General features: G+C 36.0%; 1 protein-coding gene across 1 annotated transcript in view; it reads left to right on the top strand.

Moving 5' to 3' along the window:
- Window positions 1-4,308: 4,308 nt before the first annotated feature.
- LOC135706925 (uncharacterized) overlaps window positions 4,309-27,110 on the top strand; it is a 42,033-nt gene continuing 19,231 nt past the window's right edge. Inside the window, exon 1 of the mRNA XM_065228608.1 lies at window positions 4,309-4,325. The gene's annotated coding sequence lies outside the window, so the exon portion shown is untranslated. The remainder of the gene's footprint in view (window positions 4,326-27,110) is intronic.

The following is a 27,110-nucleotide window of genomic DNA, read 5'->3' on the forward strand; positions in this document are numbered from 1 at the left end:
AAAATTAACCAAGTTTAACATGTTGTAAATTTGTTCTGTTATGATCCATTGAGCTGAAATTTTGACTCAAAACTTGCTTTTCCATTGACCTTTGTCCGATCAGCTATGCACAAATTTTATTTTTATTGTCACCTTCCAGCAGGTGCTTCAAAAAATTTGGTGTTTCTTACACGTGAAATTCAACATATCTGTAGTTTTGCGTCAACATTTCAGCTCAATTGATCATAACAGAACACATTTACAACACGTTAAACTTGGCTAGTTTGTATGAAAACGACCTTTGTCCGATCAAGTTTGCACCACAGTGTACGTAGGTACAAAATGCTGGATTAAGGTTAATGTAATAAATTTAGGAAAAAGTTGTGTCATATCTTTATTACGGATTGTTGCTAAGCTTCTTGCTTCAGGAATTGTATTGAATACCTGTCAATCAACAAAACTTGCTATGGCAGCATCTGAATTCTTCAGATGTGTTAGTGCTCACAGGATAGTTCATACCAGCCACCATGATGCTGAATTGCAACAATCAATTTACGACAACAGATTTCCAAAAAGTCCTAGTGTTAGTACCGTGGACCCTCGGTGACATTAAAAAAAAGTATATTAACGAGCAAATAAACCACAACTTGATAGTACATTTCGCTTACCAAAGCCACATCTCTTCCTTCGTTCGTTATGAATGGGCTATTTTTCAAGTTAATCCTTTAATCAACGAAAATTGTCGCTAGGAAAACTTTGTTGGTCATAGCCATCTGACACCTCTTCTCCATGTTCGGTAAGAGTGTAGTAGCTAGGTCACTTTCCATCGTTTTCAAAACAAAACAACACTTTTCCCACATCAAGAACACGAGTTGGGTTTCCAGTTGAGTTTGTTATTTCGATGTCGCATTGAGACGTCGCTCTCTTTGAGAAAAGCGCGTGAGCTTCGCCTCATGAATCATGCTCGTTCTCATGAAACGTTCTCGATACTCGTTCTCATGAAACGCATACATCCGGAAATGTGCTGTGCTTACAAAACAGTGCGACACACAGACATTATGAGAATGTGAGATGCGACAAAACTGAAGAGAGAGAAACAAAGTGCTACAAATCTCTTGCGCACGAGACTGCTATGACTATGAGACTATTCTTATTGCGTCTCGCATACGGTAGCGCGCGCACTGGAAGCCTGGTTTCAACTTAAAATTTTTGCATGATGTGAAAATTCCATTACTTTTGGTATTATAAAAAAAAGGTTACTCGAGTAATATTTAGAAATTTGACTTTTATTTAATTTACCTAAAATCTACTTGAATGGTATGTATTATTCCCCTTTATCTGCGCCAACAAAAGTCACCGCGAATGAGGTGACTCTCCGTTTGATTTGCACGGAAAGTCACGTCATTCGCGGTGACTTTTGTCCCCTCACTAGTGACAGAGAGTCATCTCACCTCGCTCGCGGCGCAGAATAAGGGGTATTGTTTTAAACGACATGGACGTAGTCAGAGTGAGGTTGGCAAGAGCACATGCCTCATAATTTTAAATTTTTCAACTTCCGTGAAAATTTGTTAGGCTCTAATATGCAACTAATTCTACTAATCTAAGAATTTAGCCATATTTTCAAAGACAAAAATCTAAAAAAATAAACTACAAGGGATAGCCCAATGGGGTTGTAAGAACTGTTGATGTAGGATTACGCTACTAAACTATTTTGAGTAAAACATTATTTCTTGTAAGATTCCTCTAAGATTGGTGATTGGTTAATTGCATCATCCAATCAGGTTGCAGCACGTAGCGGGTGATTACTAGAATTTTTCATGACTTCGACTCTCGGAATAATCCTTTGTTTAGTTTTTCATCGTTACGGAAAGCCAACAGCACTTGACGAGGGATAATGTTTGTCTTCTTGTTGTCACAGCCGGCGTTTCTTGCCAACTCAGATATTTCAGCAGTCAAGTAGACTGGACCGGTACCATCAGGCTCGGCGTAGTTGCCCTTCCTGGTGATCTCTATGCAAGAAGCAGCCAACTAGGTTGGAATAAACCCTATCCTGTGGGTGAGTAGAGTTAAGGTGATCCGTTCGCCGTGCGATCCAATGCAAGAATGAGCGCGAGTCGCCGACATCACTTTCTTTAAAAGAGGCTGCTGGTTGTCTGCAGCCATGCCAAAAAATGATTGGTACAGTATATTGAGGTCTCAGGTTAGGAATACACTTTAGACCTAACATAATTTTAAATCCCTCGTAAGTATTTTTAAGTATTATAAACCAAGATTTAGTTTTCATTGCAGTAACACTTGGTTTTTTATGACGGGTTGCTTGTGTAGTATTTGTTGTTCACTTGTTGTATGCTAGGTCGAGTCATTTGTAACCTCATGTTAATGGGTAAGTATTTTTATTATGTCTAGTAATAGAAACTTAATTTAAATTTTCTAGTGATTCACAATGTAAAAGTGAGGAATTAAAAACGTGTCGCAGAATCTTCCAAAAGAATTCAAACTGACCAAGCGAAGTCTTCGTGGAGGATGTGCTGATAAATCGTCAGGAGCGCGAAAACGTCTGATCGAAAGCAGGAAGAAAGTTTGTCGATCTGAAGTGACAAAAATGTTCCATTTATATTATAATAAATAATTTACAATACATTGTATAGCTTTTTTTTTATTCTACGTACGAAAACATAAAAATTAAATCCGATTATTTGAATCATTCCCATAATAGTTTCATGTTATCGTTTGACCATACCGTTAACGTTGTCTCGAATACCTCTTGAGCCAACTAACAATTGCAGATTAGAATATACAGCAAAAAATAGGCTTATACAGGAAATGTTTGCCTGTATAAGCCAGTCTGCAGCTAACATTGTTTGTTGCGTAGCCAATGATCATATCATAAGACCAAACCATTTTTTTTAGCAATAAAAGTATTAAGAGAATATGGAGTCCAAAATCACCTTCAGTGAAAACATACACGCTATTTCAAAACTACCAAAATTTGGGTAGAATTCACCCATATCCGTCAAAACTGACATGAATCCGATCGACGTTGTTCATTTGTCAACTTGTCACTTCCAACACAGTTTACCCATTTTTGGGTAGGTTCAGTTTTGACGGATCTGGGTGGATTCTACCCAAATTTGGGTAGTTTTAAAATAGCGTGTAGAGTGTGGCTCTGTGGTACATTTTGCATTTTGATAGGGAGATAAATAGCACTAAGCTATCTATATTTCGATGGGGTAACTGATAATTCAATTGGATTTATTCTATATCAAAAAGTAATGAAAAAGTCCCAAAAGAGCGATCTATCCCTGGTTCTAAGTAAATCATCAATCGCCGCGCAGAATTGTCCTGTTTATCAATCTAGAAAATCGATACAGGCTTTTGCATACATTTCGGCGCAATATCTGGTGCCGTTTCGAGCTTTATTAGAATGTTAAGAAGTAGCAAGGCACTTGGCACACTGCTCGAATAATGAAATGGATGCTCGGCAATGCCAACGATGTTCCTCCTAAAAATACAAAACTGAATTTTTATCCGTTGGCGCACGAGGCATGAATCTACAAAAATTGGTAATGCGTCTCGGTTGGTTGTAAACGAATAAACCCTTTTCCTAATCTCATCCTTTTATAACACTTCTTCCTGAAGGATGATTAGGCTTTCTGTTGAGAAGATGAGCACTGATAATTGATAGCCGGTACCGTACCTGCTCTTTTGGTACTATAATCTCTACTTATGCTTCGGTGGTTGATTTATGTTTTCACCAATACAGCCGATCGGTGTTGTAACGACACTATCCGTGATGCTTCGCTTATGCTTTTTGAATTAAATTCCTTTCAGTTGTTACTTGTTCCGTGCTTTTCTCTACTCTCTTCTCCTTGCAATGCCAAAAGCAAAGCAGGTTTTGGTTAGGGGGAGCGCATTTAGTTGCACAGTGGACGTTGATCGAGCAGCGTCGCTCGCATTTCTGATGGCCGCGGTTAGGTGGTAGTTTCATCGTTGCCACTTTTTTGTTGATGTTTTGGTTAGTTTCCGTTGGACGATACTTAGCTTCGGAAGTGGAACAATATTTCGGTTGTGTTGCGACGGTCTGAATTGTTCATTCATGATTGTGTGATGCGTTGAACATAAACCAATATTTTCAAGCATGTCAACGAAGTGATTGTGAGTTGAAATCAGAATTATGATATAAACTGTATGAAATTTAGTTTTAACAGTTCAGATGTGTACCTGTGTTGGCTTAGTGCTTGGACCGCAAGAAAAAAAAAAAGAATCATGTTTATCCAATTCATTGTCCATCATAGTACTATGGAATATAAATAAAGTCACGGAGTTTGAAGACGTATATGTTTTGGGTGAGTAAATCTACCTTATAATGCTATATATCATGAATCTTATCTGAAAATAGAGGGTAAAGATGCCACTGTTGTACATATTGCGTGCCATTGTGATCGGTTTCGTCTCGTTGGATAATTTGCCTCTGTTCTACGGTACCGTTTTGTTTAGCGGTCTAAACAGTATCAAAATCCAAATTCCACAATTTCTTACCCTGATGAACCAAAGTGGTTTGTATTTTTTTTTCGAGCTCTAAATGATGAAAACATTCGTCATAAGAAAACCTGTAAAGATGTTAAGGGAAATTAGACTTCATCTGCTGTACAATGTTACGCAAACTGACTGTTTGTCTGCAGTTTCTTGAGCGTCCCATACTTTCTCGATGGAGCAAGATTTTGATCTAACCACCTAGCTCGCTCGCACCTACACAAATTCATCCACCATCACGAGCTCATCTCCGTTGATTATCACACTTCTGCCTAAACGGTTCATCCAACCAACAGATACTTTGTCTTCGACGTATTCACCTTTAATCCAACCTTTTATGCTTCACATTTGAACCTGATCGACTGCTCTGCCATCACCTGGATCGTTCTTCCGACAATATTCACGTCAGTAGCGAAGCAGATGAATTGCCTGAATTTATTGCAGATCGTGCCTCGCATGTTAAAGCCGGTGCTTTTCATAATATCTTCTAGCGCAATGTTGAACTGAAGGCAGGAATGACCATATTTGCTGGTTTCAACCGAGTCCAACGTCCCCGATATCTTCACACGGCACTGTACACCATCCATCGTAGCCCTGATCAGCCTGGTTAGTTTCCCGGGATAACCGTTCACGTCCATACACTTCCATAGCTGTTGACGACTTTGGCGTAGCTAATGTGGGTGTTTAGGTTGCCTGGCCCCCTCCAGATTGTTTTGGTGATTCTAATACCGAAAATTTAAATTATGATAATCTTTAAAAAAAAATCTGGGCGGGGCCTAGATCATTCTGGAGGAGGCCTGGCCCCTAGGCATCCCCATTAGTGAGAGGTAATTACGCTTACCACTACACAACTCCTTATGTCTCGCAAATAAATAAAAAATCAAAGATGTTCACTAAAATTCTTGAGATTTTCTTGAAGTTCATGAAACCCCTCTTCACTAATTCATAATTTTTCCAATATTCTAGACTTTCCTGATGTTATTGAATTTGTCCAAAATATTTCTGAATTTCCTTAAAGTTCTCTAGACTGCACTGAATTTCTCAGTAGTTTTTAAAAATTACTCGCAATTTTACTAAAGTTAATTGAATTGTCTTTAATTTTCCATAATTTTCCAAATGTTTTGTAAACTTCATAAACGCTCACGGAACTTTGCCTTAAATCATTAATTTTACCTGAACTTCTGTGGACATTACTGAAGTTTTCTATGCTTCTCTGAGGTCAATAATAAAGTCAGTCCAGATCCGAGAAGCTTCCCTATAGCTCATAATTCTACAATATCTTGGTTCTGTTCTGAAATAATTTCTCTGAAGGTTTCATAAGTACTCTGAAGGTCTCTGTACTTCCCTGAAATTCTCGGCACATCTAAAAGGTTCTCGTATTTTTTTTTCTTGAAGTACATGGAGCTGCTCTGAATTTATCTAATCTCACGTTTATAGATTATTAAACTCATCAAAAAGTCTGGACTTTCCTGCTGTTACGGGAACTGCCCTTAAGATCTATGAAATTCACTAAAGATCTCTAGATCTAGCATTTCTGAGGTACTTAGAACTTCTCAAAGTTTCCACAGTTTTTCCAAAATTTTCTCCACATCTTTGAGTTTATTTTGACTTACATTAAGTTCTCTGAATGTTCATGAAAATATTTTTTTTTGGCTAATCGAGCCGCTTTGCTGGTTTAAGGCTTCCATGAAGTTCCCAATATTTTCAAAATGTTTTAAGAACTTTCCTTATGTTTCCGCAGCTTGTTTATTAAGGTTTACTGAAATTCTTACCATTTTCTTTAATTCTTCAGATCTTCTGCATTCCTACAAGTTCCTACAAATGAAGTTAATGGTACTTCACTGAACATCTTTAATATTTCATAAAGTTAAATGCAAACTTGAAATAAATATTTTTTTCCATAATTATGGCACTTTATTTTCTTCAATATACTTAAATACTTGTACTTGAAATACAAAACTTCAAGACATTGCATATTTTGAGATCATCGAGTTACTATAATTAAGTTATTGTTAAACTTCAACATTCAATGGATTTGATTGTAAAGCTGTTTCTTTAAAACTGTTTGTCATAAAAACGATTACGTTAATTGCAGTTGTGGATGTTTTACCAAAAATATTATATTTTTAACTCAAAAAATAGCTTTCTTATTGTAAACCTCCATTAAAGTTCTGTAAAACTCATTTATTTAGCTAACTGAGAAAACACCATGTATGAAATAATAGACGGTATTCATAGAATGTGTTTGAGGTTAATGTTTTAATAAATTTATTCCTAATGCTTGATTACATTCTTTTAGTGTTAATCAGGATATAAATACCACGCATCAGTGCAATAGATAATTTATTGGTTTTTTTTTATTGATTTTAGTGCTTAGTAGTCAATAGCTTCCCGCGACCACCCCCAGGACTGTAGTGATCAGGACTATTTTCTGATAGTTGGATTGAAGCATTAAATATGTTTCGTCAATAAATTATTATCTCTTTCAGATTTCCCCCGGAATATTTTTCCGACATCTTGTTTTTTATTCTGAAAAAAGGTGGTTATGACTTCTCTCGGAAGTTTCTTCCAACTTATCTGAGGAGATTTTTCCATTTTATCCCGAATTTAGCGGAAGTTTTTTTTTTCTACTCTAACAAAGTTTTTCAGAAGTTTCATTAACCTATCTTTCAGAAGTCCTACTGGCTTCCTGTGGAAGTGGAAATGGAATCCTATTTCACCCGTAAATTCCTTCTGGCTTTTTTCGGATGACTCTTCTGATTTCTTCTGAAGGCTTGCTTCACAAAAAAAAAACATATACTAGAAGTAGTGGTTCTGACGTTCCTGCCTGCTTATGGAAGTGATTACTGCTTTTTCAGAGCTCCACCTGAAATCGCTTCCAAATTCTCAAAAGTATCTTCTAACTTCTTTGGGAATTTTTCTCAGCTTTTTCACAGAAGTTTCTACCCATTTTCCATGGACGATTCTTTGGCTTCTGGCGGACAAGTTCATCTTACTTCCCATGGAAGATTCTATGTTTGCATATGTTTGAACTTTCTTTAAAGTTCCTCTAGCTTCTCTGAAATTTAACGAGTAGTTTTTTTTTAAGTTCTCCTTAAACATTGTTTTCGACTTTTCTTTGACGTTTTCTCAATATGCCCCATAATTACTGCCAGCTTCTTTCTAATGTCTCCAAGTAAATCTTCAGGGTGGCGTGGTCTATTTTAGTGGAAATGTTTGTTTAGCATATCATCTGTATAATAAAGCTGGTTACCAGGTAGCTACAGCAGTTTCTTGAGAATCAGGACAACTGGATTTTGGTGAATTTCGTTCACCGGCTTCCTGAGATTTCCCGGGTATGAAACACTACTAGGTTGATATTCAATCTGATCTTCCACAACTTTTTTTATGTAATCCGAGATATGACAGGTTTCTTTTTGTCCATGCAAGGCTTTCTTCAGAGGTCTTTTTAAAATTTTATTAATTTATTTTAGGATTCTTCCCTTCAAGCTTTCTCCACATCTTTTTTTTTTAATTTTTTTCTGCAGGAAACTCTAGAAATCGCCACGTGAAAAAAAGGCAAGTTGCTTCAATCTTGGGATCAAATATGTTATGTAGTATTTTGGACGTTTATTTTTCAAACAGCGCCTAGTCCGTTCTCTGCCTCACTTATATCAATAAGTCCCTCGAAACCTAATGAAGAGGTCTGCGCATGCCTAAGCTTGCTTTAACTTGCGACCTCGACTAGATAGAAGTTGGCGGTATTGAACAAAGTTGTTGAGATGAATAAGACCTATTGGATGGTAGACAGCTCAGATCAGAATTCACCCACCAGGTGACGCTAATGTGCAATTTGACATCTTATTGCTTGTCAAGTTAAAAGACAGCACGACTAGATAGAAGTTTTGCTGTCTTTAGTAAAGTTGATATGTATGATTAGATCTATCGTATGGTGGGCATCTCAGGCAACACTATTGCCATTTGATTCTAATGGCTTGTTTAAGTTATCATCTTGACTAGATAGAAGGTTGCCGTCTTCAGTAAAATTCTTCAGATGATCAAGATTTATTGTATAGTGGGTAGTCTAGTTCAGAATTCTCATACCAGGAGCGGGAGTGTACGATTTGAATTGAAATGGAGGCAAAATAGGTCAAAATGTCAGTTAGCATATATCTGCCTAAGTTGAAACCATTTTTATTGGATTCTTGATATATTTTTTTGATTGAAAACCAAATAAGAATAATTGTTATCATCACGATTTAAAATTTTAAGAGTTATGCAAACCACAACTTGTACTATCCTGTCCAAGATGAAATCACTTCCATTCGATTCCTGAGACTATTTCAGTGTGAACAAGAGTTATTGAATTTTGATAATTTTTTACGTTTTTGTCCCCAACGTGCGCCGGGAGGTTGAATGTACAAAGTTTTCGGTTATCACAAGTACCTATAATACAGAATTTCCAGTTGATATCAGCCTGCATTCATTTAGCATTTCTATCAAACGTTAGCAAAACAGCTCGGTGAGAAACATGAACCTCATTCAACAGCGAAATTCTCGCGCAACACTAGAAAAGGGCCTAATATAAATTTTATCGATTCCCTTTAGCGAATAACCCGACTGCAAATGTATTTTCCATTGAGTGTGTTGTTTCAGGTGCAAGCTAACACCATCTTCTGTCGAACTGTGCTGCGAGCTTAGCAAGAAATTCGTTTATGTAGCCGTGGTAAACCAAATAGAAAGTCAATTAAGAGAATCGATCAACGAGGATAGGCCCTTTTCAAATGTTACGCGAGAATTGTCATTTCATATCTGCAATATACCTGGGCCGTTGGAGTGTCGGATTGGGTGATTTGGAGACGAGGCATAACATATGCGAACGAAAGGTACAAACGGGAGAAAATAATGAGAAACAGTCTCTTTTTCTTATAGTTCTCTAGCTGCACGAACCTGACACAAACACATGCGGATTTGGGACGCTAGAGTCAACTGGAACCGGGCATCGCAGGCCATATCATGACGTTCATGTCTTTTGAGCCGGTTCATGAAAGATTCCAGTCACGTCCGAGTTTCATAACTTTGTTATTTGTATTTATCGTTCTATACTGTAAACACCGTAAACACATTACCTATTTCAAATCAAGGATGATAACCGAGAGATTACACAAATTAGAGTGGTGGCAAGCTAACTGTGTAAAAAGGGCACCACACGAGGAATAATATTGTCCATGCCCAAATGTATTGTCAATTGATGTAGCAAGAGCAAAATGAAAATATTTATGCAACTATTGATGCAGAATCAAAAAGCTTGATTTCGTGTTTCAATATTTTTGTTGTGATTTTAAATGGAAGTGGACCTATATTGATTACCCCACCGAAATCTAGATAAACATTTCAAAAGGTCCAATATGCTTTGATCGATTCTCTTCATAGAATTTCGTTAATAACTCAGCTGCGAGCTCTCCTTTCCCTGTTGTATTTGACGTTTTGGACGCTAGATAAGAACCTCCTTTATCAAACTATGAGGTATAATGAGCACAAAATCTGTTTGCATAGCAGTGGTAAACAAAAGAGAAAGGCGATGAAGAGAATCGATCAAAGCAGATAGGATCATTTTAAATGTTCATCGAGAAATATTGTTGACTCTGTAGGCTTTAAAATATTGAGGGAAATGTTCACAAAATTTCTGTTGTTTGGGGTGTGAGGTTAACTTAAGTGGTTTCTAGACCTGTATGTGAAATGTTAGTAAGCTTTCGGATCATTAGCAGTAATATGGAAAAGTGAGATCAATATACATACGTAGTTTGTTTTGCACTTGTAGCAACGTCCTCATCCCATATTCTTCTAGTTCTTTTCCCGACCTGTAGTAACAATACATTTGTTTTGTGTTGTGAACCAGTCTACCATACATTCCTACCACCACTGTTCCGCTGGCCATTGGACAGGGCGAAAAATCTTTTTCATCTCTTCAGCATGAAGTCTCACCAGCTCAACCCAGTTGGCTTGACTCAAACAGGTTCACGTGGGAAGAGCTGCTCCCTCCCGTGGATCGCCTTCTGGTGTTCAAAATATTTATTCATTTAATCTTTGATGGCGTGCTTTTTTCCCTTCTACTGCAGAACCGCTATTATGTATGTTGTTCAAGCTTAGCTCTACTCCTTTTTGTATCATCAAAGCCTGAGAGACTGATTTCTCAGTGGGATTGTTTTATTATTCTTTCCTATGCTGTTATCTTTCGCGAATCTATACATGTTGTAGTCAGTTGAGTCAGTTGGCGTGGCAGTCGTGTAGTATAGTGAAGATGCTCCGGAATGTCTGAAGGCCGTCCCATAGTTAGACATTTCCTATGGGAGAACGGCATTTGTCACACTTCGCTGATTTTTTGTGAGCCTGAGTAGTGAAAAAAAAAAAAGAAATAGTAAAATCCAAGCTGAAATGCATTGTGTTATCAATTAGTGACCAGATTGAAGTTTTTATTATGTTAAATAAAACATTGATTGTTGTATATAGGCCCGGTCAGTAAAGGGACGGTATTATCCAGCCCGAGGTAGTGGACTCGATTCCCGATCCGGTCGTGGACATATGCCGGGCTGGATATTTTCTCGACTTCCGTGGACATAGAGCAGAAGCGGCAACTTATTTAATTTATACGATGTTTTTGAAAATAATAAAAAAAAGAGGATCTAGTTAGCCTGACAGAACTGATGTGGTTTTTTTTTCAATAACGGTTAGGTTACTATTTTCTGTCACTCTTGTATCTAAAAAACAGTTCATGAAACGGCGTGTATGATGTTTTGTAGTAACATAGAGTGAAAACATCTAAGGCTATCGTTGTGGCGAACCCTTTTTTATTTATTTATTTATTGTCGTCAATCAGATTTAGACTGGTTTGTTATAATAATAATTACATTCTTTGTTTTTAAAATACTAAATGAATAAAAAGAAAAACGACATAAAATAAATTAAGCAGTGTTTACCTTGATAATATTCAATTTTTACGGGTTAAAATTCGAATTAAATTGAAGTGTTGTTTCAATTTGGTTTTTGTCCTTGTAAAGTCAATGTTGTAAGAAGTCATCATTTGATTTAAGGGTCCAAATTTAGCATACGACGGTGGTTTTTAAAAAAAATATTCCGATTGCACAGTTCTCGAGAAGGTACATACAAATTTAGTTTTGATAAGAGTTCTACTAAATCATTACGATGCGAAACGGTGTCGTTTACAAATGAGACTATTGAAAATTCACGACGATCTTTGAATTGTTTTTGTGCTGATTCTATTCGTTCTTCGTACGTTATTGAATAAGGTGACCAAACTGTGCTGCAATATTCCAGTATTGACCTTAATGTACAGCGTTGTAATTGTGTATGGATCATGACAATTACAGCTAAATCGTTTAATAAAACGAATCACCCAAAAAACAATCGCCTATTGAAGAAACGACTTCTTGACGATTTTATTAAACTGCATGCTTAATAATAGTTGTACAATTTTTAATAATAACTTCTGTTCAGCCTTTGTTCACACACATCTGGAGAATTAACTCAACTTAACTCATGGTGTTGACTAAAAAGTATGTCTTGAAGCTCTTTTATTTCACTTCCATGAGTTGTAACAGAGCTCTTTATGTAATGTATACGCTTGATTATCATGTGAAGTAACGTTTAAATTAGATTCTATTAAACATTTATTAGACGATTATTCAACTGCAGGAAAATTAACCAATTAAACCAATTAAAAAAAATTGGGGGCCTCCCTTAGCTCAGTCGGTAAAGGCGCAGCTACAAAGCAAGACCATGCTGTAGGTGGCTGGGTTCAATTCCCGGTCCGGTCTAGGAATTTTTCGGGTTGGAAAATTTCTCGACTTCCCTGGGCATAGAAGTATGATTGGACTTGCCACACAATTATACCAATGCAAAAATGGTACAGGCATCGAAAGCTCTCAATTAATAACTGTGGAAGTGCATCTAGAACACTAAGTTGAGAGCACGCAATAAGCTAATATGCGATATGCAATAAGCTTGAAATGCGAAGAAGAAGAAGAAGAAGAAGAAGAAGAAGAAGAAGGAAAATTAACCGGAAAATAAAGAACGGTAGAGACACAGATAGAGGTGTCTTTTCCTTTAGTGATTCTGACGAAGCACGAAACCACACAGAACTAGAAAAATTTATTACATACATATAAACATATATACAATATTCAATAAAAGCTTGCTTGAAACAGAATACCTATCAGCACTCCCGATCGTCCCAAGGTCCAGTGGGAATCATTAATTCATTCATCGTTGTTTTACATGAGACCTATTCTATCTCTTCACCTCTCCAATTTTCAAGGAAAGGATGCTGGGTAAATAAATTAAACCATATCAATGAATTTGCTGCCTCGATATTTGTGTGATCGAATTGAAAGAGAAAGTGACTTTCATAGATATAATACTAGAAACGCGGTTGAAATAAGAACACCACATTTCTTGACTTGTGCTTCACAAAATTCATTATATTATAAAGGAATAAATGTTTTCAATTCGATGCCTAGACATATCAAACGTTTAGCAACACTTACAGAATTTAAAAGACACTGCATTTCACACGTTAAAACTGTCTTTTGAACAGTTATCCAGTGATTTTTTTTATGAATTGACAAATTATGTATCTTGACGAAGTTATCTCTAACGGATTATTTTATATGGATAGCTGTCATAACGACTTTTTAATAATTATTGTAGCACTGTAAAAACTATTTCTGTTCGCCACGAGGGTGATGATGGGTTTAATATTTGATTTAATAGTAGATTAATTAAAAAAAAAGTAGTCTACAAAGGTTTGAGCCTCGCGCGCGTATTACGGATATAAAGGACTGAATTTAATATTTGATAAAAAAAAATGCAGTTTTGAAGCTTATTTGAAAGATACCTTGAGTTAGTAGTAAGTTTTCTGGCAAATGTTGGGGGTTCGTGAGCATTCCTGACATTGCTGAAAATTATGATAGCATCAGATTGCGGGGTTGCTAGTGTAATAGGATGCTTTGTTGATTGTTCATTAACTCTTGATTGCTTGTAATACTTATGAATATTTTAGGTGGACAAAAAGGCGAACTAAGAGGTGGACGCCTGAGCTTTTCCACATTTATATCGCTGTGAAGCAACTGTAAACTCTAGAGGGAATTTATATCTGTAACTGAAACCAGTTCGATTTTGTTTGCCAACCTGGTTAAAATGTCATATATAATTATCTTAAAGATAAATCGTCCAGCTCAAACCTTTGTAGGGGTAAGAGGTGGGACCATAATTATATTTGTTGTTGTTAGCTATGTGATCCATGATTAAGATTTAGAACACAAATAAAGAAAGAGTTGTGCTTGGCATTTAACTCCCGACCTTCTACTTGGAAAGCAAAAACGGTAACCACTACTTACTGACTTTGTCTTGTTGTTAGACTGAACTAGTGTTGTGGAATAATGAATCTAATACGTCGTTTATAAAGCATTTACAAAGCATGCAATTAAAAATTGGACGCATAGTGGCATAAGAGCTATTTTTGCAGACTGTACTCATCTTTTTACAGCAATATTGTAAAGCAATGAAATGAAATCTAATAATGGAGCTAGAAAACATTTATAAAACGTCTAATAAAGCATTTTATTAAATCAATTGAAAACAGTCGCATTAAAGCGTCAATGTATGTGCAAATTACACTTACTCAGTTGCTGCTGGGTCTGAATCACGAAGACAGTCAACGTTTTTAAAGATTTAATAAGTAAATTAATTATATCAGAGCAAACAGTGGAATAAAGGCGCATCTTTCGATCTCAATGAGCTTTCTTTCAATTTGATTCAGATTTTCAAAACTTCTAGTTCAAACAATGAGTAACAACGTTGCTGAAGACTACATTATAAATCCGGTTAGTTTTATTGAGATATTCGCTTTTGAATGTTGCCAGTCTTTTTGATTTGTTGTCTTCGCTTTTATTCAGTTTTGGAAAGAGCTTTCCAAATGTTACATATTTATGATGATTTCAATGAAATAAGTTGTGTTTTTTGATTAAATATGATTTTTTACAATAAAAATCGTATTTTATATTTGTAGACGCTACCTCATTGACCAATAAAATTACCCTTCTACTCGCCATAATACCACTTGTTTTCTATATAATCTTGAGGCTTTCAACAACAAGTCAACATTTACCTATTTGAAGCCATTTTTTGTGTAGATGTTTGTATGGAAAAATGTATAAAGAAACACAATTATTTAAGTTTTGCCGATAGGTGACGTTGCAAACGTCCCAAACACAAAAAATCTTATAAGAATGTATATGCTCAACAACTTTGTCAAAGACCAGAAAGCGATCAGAGTTGATCCTGAAAAGTTATTAGAATTTATTGAACCAAGCAATTATTTAACTCTTTATTTGTTCCAAATTCAAAATTAATTACATTTCATTTTTACCAAGAAAGACAAGGTACTATCTGGGAGTTTTTTTGATGAGGATATTGAAAATTCCATCATCACCTGGAGCTTTCATATTATGAAATTTTTTAGTTATAGATCTTACTTCGTCCAAATCAGTCCCCCAGGAATCATCAAAAATATTTTCCCGAGAGAAAATATTCAGATAATCCTGAGCAACCTGATTCTCAATAGGACTAGTAAGATCCAAACTGAAATTATGGGAACTCTCGAATTGCTTAGCAAGTTTCTGAGCTTTTTCCAAATTTGTGATCAAAATTTTACCACCTTCTTTAAGCGCTGGAATAGGCTTTTGAGGTTTTTTCAAAAAATTTGTGAGTTTCCAAAAGGGCTCTAATTTAGAAACATTATTTTCAAAAGTTTTGTTCCTCAGGACAGAGAATCGCTTTTTAATTTGTTTTTGCAAATCCCGCCAGATAACTTTCATGGTAGGATCGCGTGTTCTTTGATATTGTCTTCACGGACATTTTTAAGACGGATCAAGAGCTGAAGATCGTCGTCTATTATATTTGACTTGAATTTAACCTCGCATTTTGGTACTGAGGCAGCTCTTGCTTCAACTATAGAAGTAGTCAGAGATTCAAGAGCATAATTAATTTCATCTTTGGTTTGCAAAGGAATGTTTGGATCGAAGTTATATTCCATAAATGTTCGATATTGCTCCCAATCAGCTCTATGGTAATTGAAAGTAGAGCTGTTGGGATTAGAAATTATTTATTACGATATTTCAAAAGTTACTGGAAGGTGATTAGAACCGAAGTCAGCATGGGTAACCAATTGACTCCGAAGTTGCCATGAATCAGTTAAGACCAAATCAATAGTTGAGGGATTTCTTGCTGAAGAAAAGCATGTTGGGCTGTTTGGATATTGAATAGTGTAATAACCGGCAGAACAATCATCAAACAGAATATTACCATTGGAATTGCTTTGAGCATTATTCCATGAGCGGTGTTGTGCATTAAAATCACCAATATGAAGAATTTAGACCTATGACGGGTAAGTTTCTGAAGGTCACCTTTGAGAAAATTCTTTTGCTGACCTACGCATTGGAATGGCAAATAGGCAGCTATAAACATAATTTGTCCAAATTTTGTTTCAACAGAAACTTCCAAAGTTTCAAAAACTTTGGTTTCAAATGAAGAAAGAATTTTATGTTTGATTCGTCTATGAACAATGATGGCAACGCCACCACAGGCTCCATCAAGATGACATGACTGACGTTTATTATTATTATTTCCCCAGCTTCGTTATTAAAAATAAAAATCAGTCAGTATCGCTTCCATAAAATCAAAGACAACAAATCAAGAAGACTGATAACTCTTTCATTTTCTCATACGAACGCTATGAGACAGGTACAATCGCGTCATCTGCCGCTCAAAGGAAAATGCTTGGAACGAATTTGATAGCGAGGATTACATCCTCAGAAGAAAGGTTTGCGTATTTGCTCATTATTCTATGCGTTGTTTCAACCTAACTCAAGCGCAGCGCTATTGTATCTGTCGCTTGGATTCTGGCAAAGTTGCCAGTCTTCTTGATACGATGTCTAATAACTTTTAAGGGTCAACTCGGATCGTCTTCAAGTATTTGACACAGTTGTTGAGCATATAATTTCCTATAAGAATATTGGATTTGGTTCCCGAGCAGGAGAAAATATCTAATGAATATCTAATTCTGTTCTGATACCAAAATTTGGTGTTGATAAGCATGACATAAGAAGTAAAATACCAAAGAATAATACCAAAAAAATGCATACAAAATACTTTGTAAATATAAAAAAATGATATTTGGATACCAAAAGAATAGTTGAGTGGTATTGTTTTGTTATTGCACTATCATAATTTGGTATTGGAATGGTATTGTGGGAACATTTTTTTGGAATTTTACCTCTTATACCAGGCTCATCCATACCAATTTAAGGTATCGAGATATTCGTTCCTGCTCGGGTCACAGCAGGTCACTTAAAAAGTTATTTTTTTATTTGTAGCACTGTGTTTTTATTGTAAGTTTACATGGCAGCATATAGATATCCTAGCCGGTAAATGCACGGTATTATCAAGTGGGTTTTCTCTTCCGTGGGCATAGAGTATATTTGTTCTTGCCACACAATATACAAATTCATTAATTGGTTGCCATAGAAAGCTCTCAATTAATGATTATGGAAGTGCATCTTAGAACATTAAGTTGAGAACCGGCAAAACGCTCGCTACGGAAACGTAAAAAGACTCAAAGCACCAATTTGTGAATGCCGCTCTGGAGGTAATCACAAATTAAAGGCAGATCATCAACACAACTAACGAATTGAAAAATCCGCATGGCGTACCAAATTAGAGAGTCATTTACGAAAAAGCTGCATGCCAGGTAAATAAGTTTTGTTCAAGACTTGTCGAGTTGTTAGGGGCACACTCCCACACACAACTCAATTTTCAAAAAAAATGAACTTGGATCGTTCGTTTGGCCAACGCCTCCTCAACCAATACCGGAAGAAGTTAATTCTTCATCTCACACATCATGTGAAGTAGGCGATGATATCTCATCCAAACATCTTAACAGTAAATCAGTAGGAATTTTTCTCTCTTACCTTTCCTCACTATATGGTAACATGCGGCATCAAAGTTAGTACTTGCTGCCCACGTGCAACATCAGATTATGGTTTTTCAAATGCAATACAGCATATTTTCCAATCAAATCGATCGACTGGTAATGATTTGATTTGCCAATTAAAAATTAAGCCGATGGAGCCAAATTATACTGAAGCTCATTTTCGCTTCGCTTGCACCATCAGCGCATATAGCCATAGCCATACTGTGGCGGTTAGCCTCGGATTGAGCGTGAAATACAAAACCAAAATACAGTTTAAGCAGCATTTCACACCTTGCACAAATCATAGACAACCACGAGGTTCTCAGGTTCTCAAGTGGATGTGCTTTTCGGCAATATGTATTTTGGTTTAAAAAATACATACAATAACACGCTTGATTATGATTTCTTTAACAAATTCAATGCAAGCTAGATGAAAATGAAATATTTTCAGCTAAAATCGGCATTTTCAAATATAAATATTGCACCCGTTTCATATAGCAGTCAAGCTTTTTTACAGAAATACTTTTGCACGCTATTTCGTTGTCAAAGCAAACACTGCACTAATCTTTTCAGTGCAAGCCATTCGATAATAATCCATTTACCGCGAGTACCTACTTTTGACGAGGGCCTATCTGTATTATGAATTTAATCATACTTCAGAGGTCAAACGGAAATTTATACACACCACGGATAATCTAATTATGACACTCGATAGCAATGATTAAAAGAATAGTATAAAAGATATATGACTACAGCGTTGATTATTCTGATGAATACATAAAATTTTCCTGATGGAAACAAATCACTGATACAATCACATTTTAGCAATCTCTATAGGAAAATCCAGAACATAACATCTGGATATATCCACCTATGGTTCGTTAAAGTAAAATTTAATAACACAAAGAGCGTTTATCGTATTACCTCCCAACCAACAGACTTAAGAACTTAATACATTCAAAAATTGTTTTCCCTAGATCATATATGTATGATAAGTTTAGATTACGCATTGATGCAATTCAATGTACTAAATTTTGTTTTTTTAAGAATTAAAAAAGTTATTTTTTACACCGTTTTCAAACACCCCGGGGCAAGATGAGCTCCCTGCGGTGGAAGACGTGCAGTCACAGCAGAATTAGTTTTTGTATGATATTATTTAGATTTTAAGAATTATATTCCTTAGTTAGTCAAAACAAAATACCAGCCCCAGGTTGAAAAAATAATTGAAAGTTGTATTTAGTGAAACAAAAACAGGGTTTTAAGTTATTACAAATTCTTATCACAAAGAGAGATTTTTTTTGTTCGACAAAAGTTCTTCAATTTCATGAAAATTATTGAATATTATTGAATCATTTTTGGCACGTTGCATCTTTGGACCATGGTTGAAAAGTACGTGTGTGCAGTTTACAAAAACACAAGATTTTTTGTATGTAAACTTAAAGGGCGATCTTGCCCGTCTACCCCTATGTACCGTTTTTTAAATCGATATCAAGGCCATGTAGCACACTCAAATCATTTATATTTTTCTTTTGTTAATTGTTTTTAATGTTACAAACATTCAATTATTTATACTTCAGTCACTATGGTAAACATGTAAAAAACAATGAAATATATGATTTACGTATATATATATATATATATATATATATATATATATATATATATATATATATATATATATATATGGTTCCATATATTTCTGATATTTTACCTCTTTTATATCAATCAAACTATTAGCTATTGCTGATGTTCTATTCCCCAAGTTCAATAGTAAAACTTGCTTTTGATTTGATATTCTCGTCCACTCGGGAACAGCACCGGAACTATAGACGTCTGCCGTTGAAACACACAAAAGGCAGCTGATTCGAATCGGTCACCACCAGAGGGCAGCAAACCTGCAGCGATGAGCGACCGAGATCTGATTTTTATTTATTTATTTATTTATGTCGTCAATCAATCGTAGACCAATTACAATGAATGCTTATTAACTATGTCTTAAATATTATTGCCTGGCTAACCTTGAAAAGAATGCTTTTTTTAGTGTTATTTTATTCATTGTTACATCAATTGATTGGGAATATGCGTTATAGCAGGTCATAATTCTATTCAAAGGCCCATTTTTAGCATAGTTTGTTCTTTGATTGTTAATGTAAAACAAATTCCTAATCCTCAGAGAGCGAGTGGGAGCATAAAAATTTATATTTTCTAAAATTTTCGGAACATTAACTTTTTGAGCAATAACGTCGTTTATAAATGTTACCATGGCAAAGTCTCTTCGTTTTTTCAGTCCATCTAAACTTATTAACAAACATCGCGATTCATAAGATGGAAGTGGTAATCTCGTCCAACCTAATTTTCGAAGGGCAAACAACAAAAACTGTTTTTGAACAGACTCAATGCGGTTTATATATGTATCCTGATACGGAGCCCACACTACGCTACAGTATTCAAGAAGAGGTCTCACATAGGCCACATACAATGTTTTAATAGTGTAAGGATCTTTGAAGTGCAGACTAAATCTTTTGATAAACCCTAGCATGTTACTTGCTTTATATATAATGTTATTGTAGTGATCAACAAATGACAACTTAGAGTCGAGAATAATGCCTAAGTCCCTTACTTGATTACACCTTTCAACTGTTTTCTCACCAAGGGAAATTGTGTCATTTACTATGGCATGCTTTCTTGTAAACGATATAGAATTACATTTACTAACGTTAATCTCTAACAAATTCTTCTTACACCAAGTGTAAAAAATGTCAACTTCTTGCTGAAATACTGCATATCAGATGCTTTAGATATTTCCATGAAAAGTTTCATGTCGTCTGCATATATTGAAACATGAAGCAGCTTCAAAATGTATTCTATATCATTGACAAATAAGATGAATAGTAGTGGACCAAGATGCGAACCTTGTGGCACACCAGATGTTACATGAACGACAGACGACAATTTTCCTTCAAATCTTACTCTTTGCGTTCTCCATGACAAGTATGACTCGATCCATTGCAGTAGCCTGGTATTAAAACCTAACTTGGACAACTTGAAAATCAACAGTGGTATATCCACTCTATCGAATGCTTTACTAAAATCAGTATATAATGTTTCTACGTAATTTTCCTTATCCATTACATTTAAAGCATATGTTACAAAATGTATCAAATTAGTGGCTGTAGATCGACCTTTAACAAATCCATGTTGTTTACTAGTAATGAGAGATTTAACTTGGGAAAATATGTTGGCATTAATGATGGACTCGAAAAGTTTAGGAATAGTAGATAATATAGGAATCCCGCGATAGTTTGTGATATCCGATTTTTTCCCGTTTTTAAAAATAGGGATTAAGAAAGATTCCTTCCAAATTGGAGGCAGCATACTGGCGTTTAACGATGAATTAAACAACCAAAATAAAGGCTTTACTAATTCATTTGAAAGTGTTTTTAGAAGAATAGGTGGTAAACCATTTGGACCAGCGCCTTTTGACGTATCCAAGGACTCAAGAGCATGCAAGATTTCTTTGAGGGATAAATTGTTAACTGTAATATCCGTCATTGGCTCCGGAAGGTATGAAAGATATTCATAATCGCGATCATTCTCGTCATGAGTTGTGTAAATGTTCTGAAAAAAGTCCGCAAATAAATTACTGATCTCACCAGATGTGTTCCCGGTTCTGTTATCTAACTGCATTTTAGAAGGAAAGTTCTTCGATTTTTGTCTCTCTTTAACATAGTTAAAAAATGATTTTGGATCTGTTTTAATATTATTTTCTACCTTGGTATTATGTTCTTCATATGCATTTTTCATTTCTTCATTCAGTTGATCGCAGACTTCTAGATAAAATGTAAGATTTTCTTCACTATGATTTCTTTTATAAATCTTATGTGCTTTCTGTTTCCTATTTTTAAGATTGATAACCTTTTTATTGTACCAAACTGGTGTCTTGGACTTTGTGGGTTTCCTCTGCTTCAAGGGTACCGTCTGTTGCAGAATTTTATAAATAATTTGATAAAATGTGTCCACTGCCTGTTCTATGTCAAGCTTACGTATTGTAGTTTGCCAGTCAATACAGGCTAATTTTTCTTTGAGAAGTACATAGTTTGTTTTATGAAAGTCGAAGTATGTTTCAGATAAATTGTTATCCAACGTTACCGTTTTTTCATGTATGAATATGGAGTATTCAATAGCAGTGTGGAACACTTCGTTTTTCCAAAGAGGGGTGGGTGGCTCTGATACCCAGAAATCATCAGTCATATTAGTGAATAACAAATCTAAGTAGCAGTTATTTTGATTTTTTATGTGATTTATTTGGTTGAGTCCAATTTCTGCACTTTTGTCGAACAGAGTACGAAGTGTTTCATTTTCTCCTATAATCGGTATCAACAAAGATTCGTTGTCGTCATCAACAATAAAATTCACTGAGCGTTGGTTAAAATCTCCGTATATGTGAACATTTGCTTCCGCCTCACATTTCGAAATAATATTTTCAGCTAGTTTAAAAAAAATTTCGTATGAATCTTGCTTTGCATATTCTGGAGGAAAATATACTGTCGCAAAAATATGAACTTCATCTCCAATGAAACATTTGACCCAAACGTGATCAAACTCCTTACACTTACAAGATGATATTTGTTCAGATTCATAGTCAACACTAACTGCTACTATGACACCACCACCACTTTTTTTGTTGGATAACGTTTTATCACGATCATCCCTAAACACATTGAATCGATCACCGAAAACTTCTTCGTTCTTTACTCCAGCATCCCAGCTGGTTTTCGTTGCTAAAATTGCATGAAAATTGCATGCTGATACTTGTTTATAAATTTCGTTCACTTTGAAAGCACTTTTCATTTGCTTTCATTTGTACATTGCGATGTTGTATTCCCTGAACACTTAAAACTATTAAAATTAATTACCTCTTCTTCTTGGTCCTGAGAGGTCGTTAAATCTTGAAAATCGGTCGGTTCTGCAACACTGTTGTCATCTACTTCCTCTGGAGAGAGCGTCAATTTCGACGAAAACACGAATGTCTACATAGACACGCTTCGTTCGATGTAGAGGGGTTAGCCAGCCAATGTGAATTCGCAGTACCGCTGACCGGGTAAGGGTTTAATATTTCACCTTTTTCAAATCGCATCGACGGTGTATAGTTAACCGGAGGTTTGGAGAAGCGATCCTTTTCCACAGTTAGAAGCTCTCGGCAACTTCCCATAGGATCATGATTGCGAGATATATAGCCCCCCTTCATAAGTAATATAAAATTGAAGTGCCTCTAGCGGCCTCGTTCCCAATAAAACATGTATTTTTTCATATGTTCTGCACTATGTATTGAACCTAGTATTGAATATTTCCTCGCCTTTTCCAGAGTGTCTATTAAGCTTTCGGTGGTGTGGTGCATCAAATTCTATATGGATATAATTTTAATTCTATGAGTGGAAATATGAACTCCGACATATCTGCTGCTCCTTTTTTCGCACAACTATTTCTGCAATTAAAACATGATTTGGCCTTTTTGTTGACTTTGACATGAAAATTTGTTTTTACCTGTTAAACTACTTTGTGTGAGATATGTTTGCTAATTCGCACTTGAATTTATTCGGAGGGGTATTTGAGAATGATTTTATGAACACTGGTTATCACTATAGTATTGAACTTATTTGGATGAGTGTAAGAAGTTGGAACTATTATAAAAATACAATCAACCAAATTTAATAAAATTTTGCCCATTTGTAGTCATAACGAAGAGCTTTCATATGCCGCAAATTTGACAAGCAAGTTCGGGTGTGGAGAATAGGATCCTGAGCACCTACCTAATATGACAGCTTGTGGTTGCATTTTCATGTGATTTGGTGTGTTGTATGAAGGTATTGATCTTCTCCCAGGAGGCACCTTGAAAATGAATATAAAATGACATTAGCTCAAATGACATTAGCTCAATTGTTAGGTATACAAGACTCGGTTCCTAAGCATTTCCCTGTAAAAGGTAAAAAATAAATTTATAAAAAAAAAAATACATGGCAACGATACATTTATAATCGTCTGCAACGATATAAAAAAACCCAACACCATATGTCATAGTGGCCACGTGCTACAAACGGTTTTTATAAAAAGGGACGCAATTCGTTTATGAATATCACATTCATGGGCAGGCGTGATCATTGGAGCGGAAATCAGGTGTAACAATGAGTATCCTATTGGCGTTGTTTCCATGTTGCTTCCCTTTTTAAGCGCGCACCAGTCAGGATGTAGGACAACATGTGTCTTTACTTTACGCTCGTAAGGGAGAAGCGCAATGCGTTTTATATCATATTTCGGACTTATTTTCGAAACCATCCACCTGCTGCTAGTCTGGAAGAAAGAACGCTATGATGTACCTAGCTATACATATGATTCATATAGTGAAAACGTAAACATACGGCAGATAGTTTAAAGGGCAATCGGTAAACAAGTTTTTCATTTTGCTATTCATTGCAAACACTTAGGGGCGATCCATTTAGTACGTCACGCTCCAAGAAGGAAGGTGGGTTTAGAAATCTGTGACAAGCAATGCATAAGGCATAGTAAAAAGTGACGAAAATGGGGAGTAATTTTCCTCAATTATGCATGACGTACTTAATGGATGCTGCCTTAATAGTTAGCTGGAAGGGATAGGCAGATGTACTAGTTATGGCTTATGAAAATTCCAACCGGTGGGATTTGAACCAACAAATCCCATTATTCTGTGAGTTCAAAAAATCAACCATAGAAAATATCAAATTAGATACCCTTACCCTTAGATTGTTAGCGGCTATCATTGAGGTGGATATTTTTTTGCATGTGGTGGTTCCTTTTTCGAATTTATGACGTGATAGTAAAGAGATTTTTATCCAGAAATTTTTCGCATTCATCAAGCTTACGTTCGAAGCATAACATAATTTGTTTGCTAACAAAATTTAAAACTTCAACAATCAATTCCTAGGGCCTACGATTTTTGATTTTCATGCACCATAATGGCCATGCTAATCCTCAGAGATAATCTCATTACGTTCGTTGTGCATAGTAAGAGGCAGAGGTAGATACTAAGTACTTTCTATCCAACTCATACCATAAGCGCAGACCAGTGACACCCTGACCAACATTTCCACCATACCAACGTGACAATGCCACTGGCATGACAAACATCTCGCGCTGTGTGGATTAACAACTCTTTTATAAGCTATGATAATTACCTCGGCTTCTTAATTACATAATTGGTCCCTGTAATTCATCCACTGCAGCGTACCTTGACCGTGGCTGTATTTCTCATGCTCGACAGAGCTACCGTTCCAATAGGTACATAGGCCTAAGACACGGTGATGGCTTGTATACTTATGTGTGAAATTTCCTCCGGTTGGAGCTCATCCGTCTTGCTAGTCATTCTTTTTGGTCTAACGGTTAACACGACGTTGGCTGCTGGGCAGTTCATCCCGGCACGCAATTTGGCCTAATATCTAGGTGATGTATGATTAGTTTTCCCAGTAGATCATTTCGACTGATTTACGGACAGAAAAGTTAGTAAAACGAATGAACGAATAAAAAATAGGCTCAAGCGAGAGATGATGCAGCGTTGGGGTTGGCCAGAGTCCGAGAGAAAAAAAGTACATAGGTACGTCGAGCAAAGTGTGTTAATCCACAATTCATCAGTGAACTCACGTTCCCAGCTGCAGCCATGGCTAAACCTGCGGAAAGTAGATGCAGCTATATAAAACGTCTATATCCGGCGAGAGCAGATTCAAAATTATGTTCCATAAAAAAGCAATGTCCATTGTTTTCCGGAAGCACAAAAACAGGTTCGAGGTTCAACAATAGTGGGACCATTTCTTCCAACCAGACAGTGGGTCGTGGTGGGAACAAATGTGAATCTTGAATTCATCGGCCCGAGCGATTTCCCACATTAGTTTTAAGAACTTCATTCTGGTTTGAACTATAGCTTGTTCGCGACAAAATCTGGACACAGAAATTTTGGAATAAAACAAATATTGTTGTTTATGTAGTTTATTTGTCGTCAATCAGTCGGTCATTTAGAATAGTGCTGTTGCCTAACATGCTATTTTAAAACATACGTTTTATTTGAAATTGTCAAATAAGATTTAGATTTTAAGGGGGGTGAACAGTGCTTGCAGGAAAACCAAGATTCTTGGCAAGTTTTCTGATCGAGAGATCTGGATTTTCATTGTGGTCGAACACAATTGCTTTTCTGACTTACTCTTATTTCGACGCTTTTTTCGACTAAGCTCTTCTAATGTAAACAAAGGTTGTATTTTCACGAACGCGAAATGTTTCACTCGTTGATTAGATATTTCAGGAGATTTATGTGCTTAGGGATTTTGTCGCGAACAAGCCTTACTTGGCTTCGATTTAGACTTTAGATTGCTGACGTTTATCGTACCCACACAACGTCACATATCGGAAAATTTTCCTGATGAAAACAAATCACTGACACAATCACGCTTTAGCAATCTCTATTGTGGCAGCAAGTTTTTTTTTAATTCATTAGATCCTAATGTACACAGGTAAATTTTAGTTAGTTCAAATTGGGAGAAAAATAATTTCAAAGGTCTCGAGTAGCTGTATTGACATTATCCCACACGTTAATAAAGTCACCCTTCAGGTAATGTTACTGCAATCACCCCCAGATGAAATTGGCTACATTATTAAATATCGTATACATCTCATCAAACAGCTTGTATGTATGTACCTTGCAATTATGTTCTCTTGTTTCAAATGATACAGAAGTACATTAGCGAAGTTAGGATTTTTTTCTGGAGGTGGCCTAGAGAGTTCCTATTAAATTGTTTTTTGTTAAACTACCTTTTAGATAAAAATTCATGAACATGTTATTCATTCAGTTGTGTAAATTTCCACTGTGACCAATTTTTTTGGGATCTATTGTAGGTGATGCTTATTTATTTATTAATGGTATCGGAGAGGGAGCAAATCATCGAACACAGTAAAAAATAATGAATTTTACATATCATGTAAACGGGAAGCATTTAAAATACATAGCTTTAAACTATCAATCGCGTTAGCTTTACGAAGCCGATAATTCATTGTTCATTGTTTGTAACAAAATTAACTAAATTCTATGTCTAGTAGGAATTGGGCCGAATACTCGCGGCTTACCCGAGGTTAGAGGGGTACATTGTCGAAGGATAGGATCTTTGTTGTCTCATCAGAGCGTTGTCGCCAGTATGAACAGTAGTGCGGTTCTAGATTCGTCTGGAGTTTGGCCGGCTATGGGTGAGCAGGGGGCGACGATGAGACTCATTAAGACGAGATTAAGACAAACAAAAACTAATAAAGAGGGAAAAAAGGCATTCTATGGAGATGCGCATCTAGCGAGTAGTGGTTGGACATAAGTCTACTGATCATGCGAATGAAATCACAGCTTAAGTCCAAGCCTTTAAACAACGCCTTCGAAGAAACATGAGGAATAATTAAATGTTTTCATCGTTCAATATTTCCAATCGGTTTGCCAACTTGAAAGCGTACTTTGACGCACTAAATTGTAAAATTCATCATGTGAAATTTGTCTGTCATAAAATTCGCCTTC

The sequence above is a fragment of the Ochlerotatus camptorhynchus genome, unplaced genomic scaffold (genome assembly GCF_037179485.1).
Source record: "Ochlerotatus camptorhynchus isolate MF236.1 unplaced genomic scaffold, CSIRO-AGI_Acam_v1.1 ptg000295l, whole genome shotgun sequence".
Classification (NCBI taxonomy): Eukaryota; Metazoa; Arthropoda; class Insecta; order Diptera; family Culicidae; genus Ochlerotatus; species Ochlerotatus camptorhynchus.